Source organism: Kogia breviceps, chromosome 2, assembly GCF_026419965.1.
Source record: "Kogia breviceps isolate mKogBre1 chromosome 2, mKogBre1 haplotype 1, whole genome shotgun sequence".
NCBI classification, from domain to species: domain Eukaryota; kingdom Metazoa; phylum Chordata; class Mammalia; order Artiodactyla; family Physeteridae; genus Kogia; species Kogia breviceps.
The window spans coordinates 55133426-55141332 of NC_081311.1; the positions used below are offsets into that span (position 1 = coordinate 55133426).

Sequence of the window (7907 nt, forward strand, 5' to 3'; positions counted from 1 at the left end):
CAAGTCAGTTGCTCTTATTGTTGTTCTCATTCCTACCCAAGATTCTGTGACCTGCCCCTCCTGGAATCCTTGGCAGCATCCCTTCCTGGGCCTCTCACATCCCTAAGACATTAGTCAGCCGCCAGGGCAGAGTTGGAAGAGTGCTGTGCACAGCCCAGCAGGCTGCTTTCCGCACTACTGTGGCATGGTCTGCCGAGGTAGGATGCTTTCGGGGACTTTCTCTGACCCACTCCCGTTCCCCAGTATATTTCCCCTTCCTCCTGCCTCCAAGCCTGATTGCAAAGCAATTACCTTCTCCAACTCATCCTCAAATCTTCCCTAACAACCATTGATCCAATTTATGTCTCCATGATTTTGCCCTTTCCTCAATGTCATAGAAATGGAGGGTTACAGTATGTAGCCTTTCTGCTGTCTCTTAAGTTACCTACTTTATTGAGGTTCGGCCGTATTGGATGGGAGATTATTCTATCTGCCCTCCCCCTTTCTCCCTGTCCAGCTACATCGCTGGTATTTGTTCCTTGATTGTTAACTTCATAGCTCTAATTAGTCTATGTATACCTCCAGCTGTAAAATGTATCTCTACGGCTCTGCATTTTCCGAAATAAAGCTAACCGTGTCCCCACAAGCTCAAAAATCACCATTTCAGAGACATCAGAAGGAGGCATGGCAGAGTGCAATGATATGTTCCAGAAACTCTAGGCGCACAGATGGGAGGATGAAATTAAGAGAAGTTTTCTGGAAGAGGCAAGGTTTGAGCTGAGCCTTGTCCACTTACTTTTCCCAGGGCAGCTGCTAGTCCATTGCTATCTGGGTCTGTGAACCTTGACCTGCAGTATCTTGTTCAGACACCAGGGGGAAGACATGTGGCTTTGCTGGGATGTACTCTGCTCTGACAGAGAGAAGACAGCTCAGCTCTCCCCACTCCCATTCCTTTGAGCGGGGTTGGAGTTGCTGACGAGGTTCTCAGCTCCAGACTTCTACCTGCTCAGAGGCTTGAGTTCACGCATGCCGTCTGAACTGTAGCTTCCAGGCCTTCTGTTTGTGGATACCGTCTCATCTGCACTCCACATTCACAAAGTGTGGTCCCTAGAGCCCTCGCATGGGAACTAGTTTGTAAACATGTAGATTCCTGGGCCCTGCTCCAGACCTCTTGTCAGGAGATGAGGCCCAGGTATCTGCATTTTTAATACTCAGCTCACGTTCCTCTCATACACAGGAAGGACTGAGAACCTCAGGTTCAAGGCTTTCTATGATCTTAACCTGTCAAACCTCTTCATCATATTTCTCCCCTATTTTCCATAGTCATTTCTGGGTAAAGGGTCCATAATTTGAGGAAACATAGCATATTTGATTCCTGGAGATTAAGCATCTCACATGGAGTTAACACATGTTAAAAGCCCTGTAGTGAATAAGCCTGTATGATTTTGTTAAATGTAGCATCCCCCAGGTTACTTGACAGGGAAGTCCTCTGATATCTCATTTTTTGTCACTAACTGGATGCTCAGCTCTACCCATCTTAGTATAACAAAACCTCTTCCCTCCCTTCATTTGTAACAAGTACAGGCACAGGCCCTCCTGGCCAATATCTCCAAGAGAGGAAAAGATGAGAAGACTCATTTCAATGCCCCGCGAGCCAGCCCGTGCCATAGCCTGAGCTCCAGCAAGTCGGCCCTGGTCCCATCCCAGTTTACCATCTCATCCAGCAACCTTGCCTAACTCACCCACCACTGCCCCGGGCTGATCTTCAGGGTAGCAAAGATAAGTGCATGTGCTCAGAACAGACCTAAAGTCCTTGCCACTAACATCAGAGACTTCGTGGATTTCTACTCTCTACCCATCTAGCCCAGTTCCCAGACTTCTGGATTTTAAGGGCCTATAAGCAACAACCCCCCCACCCCCATGTCCACTGCCTGCAATTTGGAGGGCTAAATAAGGTTCCCTACTTTTTATTTTCCAAGAAGTCCATTAAAATATTATCTGATCTGCACTTCAGTTTTCCCAAAATGTAGTTCCTTGAACCTTTGAATGGGAATCACTCATCATTTTATAAAGTAATTTTAATACAAAGTTTAATATCGATACTTTTATTTTAATACCAAAACAAGGAAGAGGAACAGAGTGTCTGAATAAGGAAAAGCCCTCTAAATGAATAAATTTAACTTTATGGAACGTTCACTCTATTGCCCTCAATTTTCCTGTTTTGCACAAACAAATGAAAAACTTACCACAAACCAGTTTGTGTCCTTGGGCTGGGGTTTTGGAGCAAGCTGATGTGAGGACCTGGTTTGAGAAGAACTCCATGTTAGGAGGCTGTGTTGTGACTGCAGTAATAAGGCAGAGTGTCAATACTGGCCTTTCAGTACATATTTTGTGTATTAACAAGACCTGACATTCTAAATGAGAGAGAGATTGTTGTTTTCTATATTTGGTCCTCATGCTGTTTTAAGGACTGAAAGTTTAAGAAAATAATACCATTCATATACTTACTGTCTACTGTGAGGATTGAGATGGGCCTAGAGTCTGTGGGCAGTTGTAGGCGCTGCCCTTTGGGCAGCATGGTCAGGACACTGAAGGGTGGGAACTTGCATGGTCAGGGGAATGAAGGGAGGAGCTTGGAGTAAACTCTGCAGATGAGCACTAGGAAGGTCATGATGTGGCTGTCCTGTTTCTGAAGGAGGACCCAGGAGGCAATGAGCTGTCTGACATGTTAAGACCCTAGAAAGAAGAGCTAGGCCTAATAGCAAGAAATTATGGAGACGCACATTTAAGCTTAAGAGAGGAAAGATGTTTTAGGAATCAGAGATGCCTAAATACAGAAAGTGAGCTTCTCATTACTGCATACAGAGGTTGAACAGTCATTAGTCTGGGAGGTGATGGAGAGGACCACTGTATTTAAACAAAAATAATAAAATTTAACAGAAATAATAATTTTATGTTTATAGTACTTGACATTTATTTATTTATTTATTATACATTTATTTATTTTTGGCTGCATTGGGTCTTCGTTGCTGTGCACAGGCTTCTCACTGAGGTGGCTTCTCTTGTTGCAGAGCACGGGCTCTAGGTGCAAGGACTTCAGTAGCTGTGGCACGCGGGCTCAGCAGTTGTGGCTCATGGGCTCTAGAGCACAGGCTCAGTAGTTGTGACGCAGGGGCTTAGCTGCTCTGTGACATGTGGGATCTTCCTGGACCAGGGCTCCTCGAACCTCTGTCCCCTGCATTGGCAGGTGGATTCTTAACCACTGTGCCACCAGGGAAGTCCTACTTGATATTTAAAAAGTTGTTTTGGCACAATTGTCTCTTCAAATAGTCTTCAGGGAATTCCCTGGCAGTCCAGCGGTTAGGACTCCACGCTTCCACTGCGGGTGGGGGGGCACGGGTTCGATCCCTGGTCAGGGAAGTGAGATCCCACATGCCGTGAGGCACAGCCAAACAAATAGTCTTGAGAGGTAGATAAAAAAACTTCTGACTTCAAGTTCAAGATGGCAGATTGAGGACACACAATGGTGAGCAAAACAGATAAAAATGTCTGCCCTTGTGGAGCTCACAATCTAGAAATTACATAGATTTTATGTTATCCTCAAGACACTGGAAAAACTTAGGGATAGGGCAAAATAAGGTAATGCAGGGGGAAAAAGAAAGGCGATTATAAATGTCAAGAAAAAAAGGCAGGGCTTTCCTGGTGGCGCAGTGGTTGGGAGTCCACCTGCTGATGCAGGGAACACAGGTTCGCGCCCCGGTCTGGGAAGATCCTACATGCCGCAGAGTGGCTGGGCCCGTGAACCATGGCCGCTGAGCCTGTGTGTCCGGAGCCTGTGCTCCGCAACGGGAGAGGCCACAACAGTGAGAGGCCCGCGTACTGCAAAAAAAAAAAAAAAAAAAAAAAAAAAAAAGGCAAAAAACCCCAATAGAGGTAATATAATTTTAGCATCCTATTGGTTACATAGTAAACAATATGTAGTCATAAGAATATAAACACTTTTCGATTTTTAGAAACAATTTGTAGACAAAGCATAGAAACTCAGTGATGATTGAAGATAGAATGTCAGTGTTAAAAGTTCTGACAATATAAAAATAAATGTATAGTCAGTGGAATACTTGAATTAGAGGTGGGGAAATGAAATAAAAAGTGGAAAAGTTAATAGTCTAATTTTCATACAAAATTTCTGAGATATTGACCAGAGTTGATAAAACAAACAAGGAATAGAAGTGTAAGTACATTTTTTAAATGTTCAAATGTAAACAGAAGGAGACATAGATAGACTAGGTAGATAGATAGATAGATAAGCAGGTAAAATAGAGAGGAAGAGAAAAAGGAGTGTATTTATGTGAACTAAATTTTCATTTTTCATACCGTGGAGTCAACAGATTACCTAAAATCTGTAAATCAAGAAATGGAATAATTTCAGAGGCTTACCACCTAAGTAAACAAAAATATAAATGTTTAAAAGAGGTTGCCTTGAGGAAGTGAGTCAGGAGTAGAAAGGATTGGACCAAGAAACCTGTTTTTCATGACACATGTGTATAACATTTCTTTTTTTAAAAAATTAAATTAATTCTATTTTTGGCTGCGTTGGGTCTTCATTGCTGCACGCTGGCTTCTCATTGTGGTGGCTTCTCTTGTTGTGGAGCACAGGCTCTAGGCATGTGGGCTTCAGTAGTTGTGGCACACAGGCTCAGTAGTAGTGGCTCACAGGCTCTAGAGCGCAGGCTCAGCAGTTGTGGCGCACGGGCTTAGTCGCTCCGTGGCATGTGGAATCTTCCCGGACCAGGGCTCGAACCCGTGTCCCCTGCATTGGCAGGCGGATTCTTAACCACTGCGTCACCAGGGAAGCCCAACATTTCTTGATTTAAAAAAATGCAACGTAATATATTATTTTCATATTGTTAAAAAAATTAAAATCTATCATACCCATTTAAAATAGATGAAGAAACTTAGGCTCAGAGAGGTGAGGTGACTTTGTTTAGGTCACAACACTAGGAAGAGGAGGGACCAGGAATGGATGTCATATCTCACGACACCAGCTCCTTTGAGCTCTACGGGGCTGCTCCAAATAGGCCTGAGAGCTCCTTTCACTCTGCTTCTATGATTCACCACCCATTCAAGCTGCTATGCCTTTGCACCTGCTCTTTTCTCTGCCTGGAGTGCCCCTCCCAACTTCTTTTGCTGGCATGTGTCTGTTCATTTTTCACGACCCAGCCCTAAGTCATTTCCTCCATAACAAGGACTCTTCTCTTGTCCTCCTCTTATACTCTCTGTCCCTGCCTCTACTGTAATGTTTATTTATGATCCCACTGGGTCATAAATATTTGGCAATCCATCCGTCCATCTTTCTGTCTCATTTGCTAGTCTGTGAACCCTTCAAGGCAGAGGCTTGTGTCTGATTCAACACTGTACCCCAGCTCCCACCCCAATGCCTGCCACTGGGTCTTCAAAAGTGTTTCCGGAATTTGTGAATGTGTGGCACACATGTGTCTCTGACTCTGAGATTCTGGGCTGGTGGCCGAGCCCCAAACCCTGGCCACAGGCCTGACAGCTGTGGAGGAGGCTGCTTTGTCAGGTTCATACTCATTCCTAAGTGACTCCCCCTCTCCCAGCCTTTGCGTATTCTGTCACCCTCCTGTTTTATTGTTCTCCACTCACATCCCAAGGCTTATCTGCAAATCTCCCAAAAGGCATGCTTTAAGAGCCAATTGGAGCCTTCCATCTGGATTGTATTAAATCACTGACAGAGTTCTGTCCCCAAGTCAGCAGGGGCTGGAGGAAGGCTTTGGGGAAGACCTTTTCTCCTTAGAGGAACTAACTCAGAAGAAAAATAATGTGCTGGTGGGAGCTCCCAAAGCTGGGAGATGAACGGATTGGGTAGCTCTTGTTAGATATGTGTCCCCAGGCATGCTCTCAGGGTCTCCGGGCCTCTGTTTTATCACCTGGCTCACAGGAGAGTGATACATGCGCTAGGCTGGTGGGGATTACAAGAGACAAAGCATGAAGATGTGTCTGGAACAGCACTGGCTCAGAGTGGGTGCTCAGTCTATGTGTGAGCCTTCCTCTCCAGTTCTTTTTTTCTTTTTCTCTATTTTTGTTTTTATTTTTATCACAGTGATCCACTAACACTGTTTAAGAGGCAAATTCTTCTTTTGTTACAACAAAAACTAGTTTCTTACCCCATCCTCACTATTTATTTTTCCCCAGAGGCAACCACTTTCGACTCTTTTAAACAATTCCTTCCGTATTTACTTGCATATTTCAAAATAACTTGCTTGTATTGGTACTTTTTGTTTTATTTTATTTTGTTTGTTTTGTTTTCAGGTTTCATCTTTTTAAACAACTCGGTGAAGGATGTCCTAAATGCTCCATGAAACACAACAGAATATTTTTTTCTTCCAGTATTAAAAAATATATATGGGGGAGTTCCCTGGTGGCCTAGTGGTTAGGATTCTGGCCTTTCACTGTTGTGGCCTGGGATCAATCTCTAGCTGGGAAACTGAGATCCCGCAAGCCACGCAGCTCGGCCAAAAAAAAAAAAAAAAAAAAAAAACATACACAAATATTTTGAAAACATTTCTATATAGTCAGACAGAGATCGGGAGTATAAAACACCTCTAAGTAATCATGTTTTTGATTTCTTATAGTTAACAGTTGGAAATTGCTTCCTAACCATGATTAAACATTGTGTACAGGTTTTTAAAATGTTCCTAGATACACATTTCTAAAAACAATCAGTCTGGTCACACATTTTTTTTTGCCAGAACCAATAATCCTGAGAGCCTGAACTAAAAAACTGGTAAAAAAAAAAAAAAAAAAAAAAAAAAGGAAAAAATACCCATACTCTACAAATGGCTCAGAATTTGTCTTTAAATGGGAGAAAAATTTTAAAAAACACATGAAGCTTTCTGAAGGGTCTTTAACAAGCTACCTTGGGAGCTCAATTCAAAAACAGAGGTTGCTGTACTAAAACAGATGTTTCAGTGCAGCTCCAAAAATCTTTATAAATACAGCCATTTGGAAGAATGGTCCTGAATCAGAAGAAGTTTCATTCCTTGTGTGTCTATATTAGGTGTGCATGCCTCATCTCAGTTGTCATATTTGTCCCTGTAATTTCTTCCTGAGTAGCAGTCATGACCACCCTGGCTTCTGCCGCCATAGTCTCTAGACCTTCCATATCCATATCCTCCAGGTTGATTGTCATACCTGCCATTTCCATAGCCCTGGTCCCCACGACCTCTAGAGTAACTGTGACCACGCCCATAGGCCCCAAAGGAACCCCCTCTTGCTCCCCAGGGCCGACTTGCCCACGTGGTCTACACGGATCTGACGACCATCCAGAGACTCTCTCTTCCTGGCTCTCATGGCGTCTGAGGCATGCTCTGGATTGGTGATAGTGATGTAGCCAAAACCTCGGGATCGCTGAGTTTCCCAGTCCTTGACAATAACCACCTCAGAAATAGGTCTGAAGCTGATGCGGTGGTCTTCCAGAGCCTGCTCATCAGTGTTGAAGTTGTGGGCTCCCACGAAGAGCTTCTCTTCTTCAGAGGACATGGCAGTAAATTTGAGTCCTGGAAATGAAGAAGTAAAATGGCCAAAGAGATAGTTACTGCCAAGGAGCCGAGAGACTGGGCTCTATTGGTACTTTTTGAATTCATCTACTGAAGGACATCTTGATTGATTCTAGTTTTTGGCAACTATGAATAAGGTTGCTATAAACATTTGTGTGTAGGTTTTTGTGTGGACATAAGCTTTCAACTCATTTAAGTGAATACCAAGGAGCACCGTCTCTGGATTATATGGCAAACCACACTTAGCTTTGTAAGAAATTCCAGACTGTCTTCCAAAGTGGCAGTACCATTTTGCATTCCCACCAGCAATAAACGAGAGTTCCTGTTACACCACATCCTCACCAGCATTTG

General features: G+C 43.6%; 1 pseudogene; it reads right to left on the minus strand.

Annotated features, from left to right (window-relative positions):
- Positions 1-7073: 7073 nt before the first annotated feature.
- Positions 7074-7539, minus strand: LOC131751039 (RNA-binding protein 3-like; annotated as a pseudogene).
- Between the last annotated feature and the right edge of the window lie 368 nt (positions 7540-7907).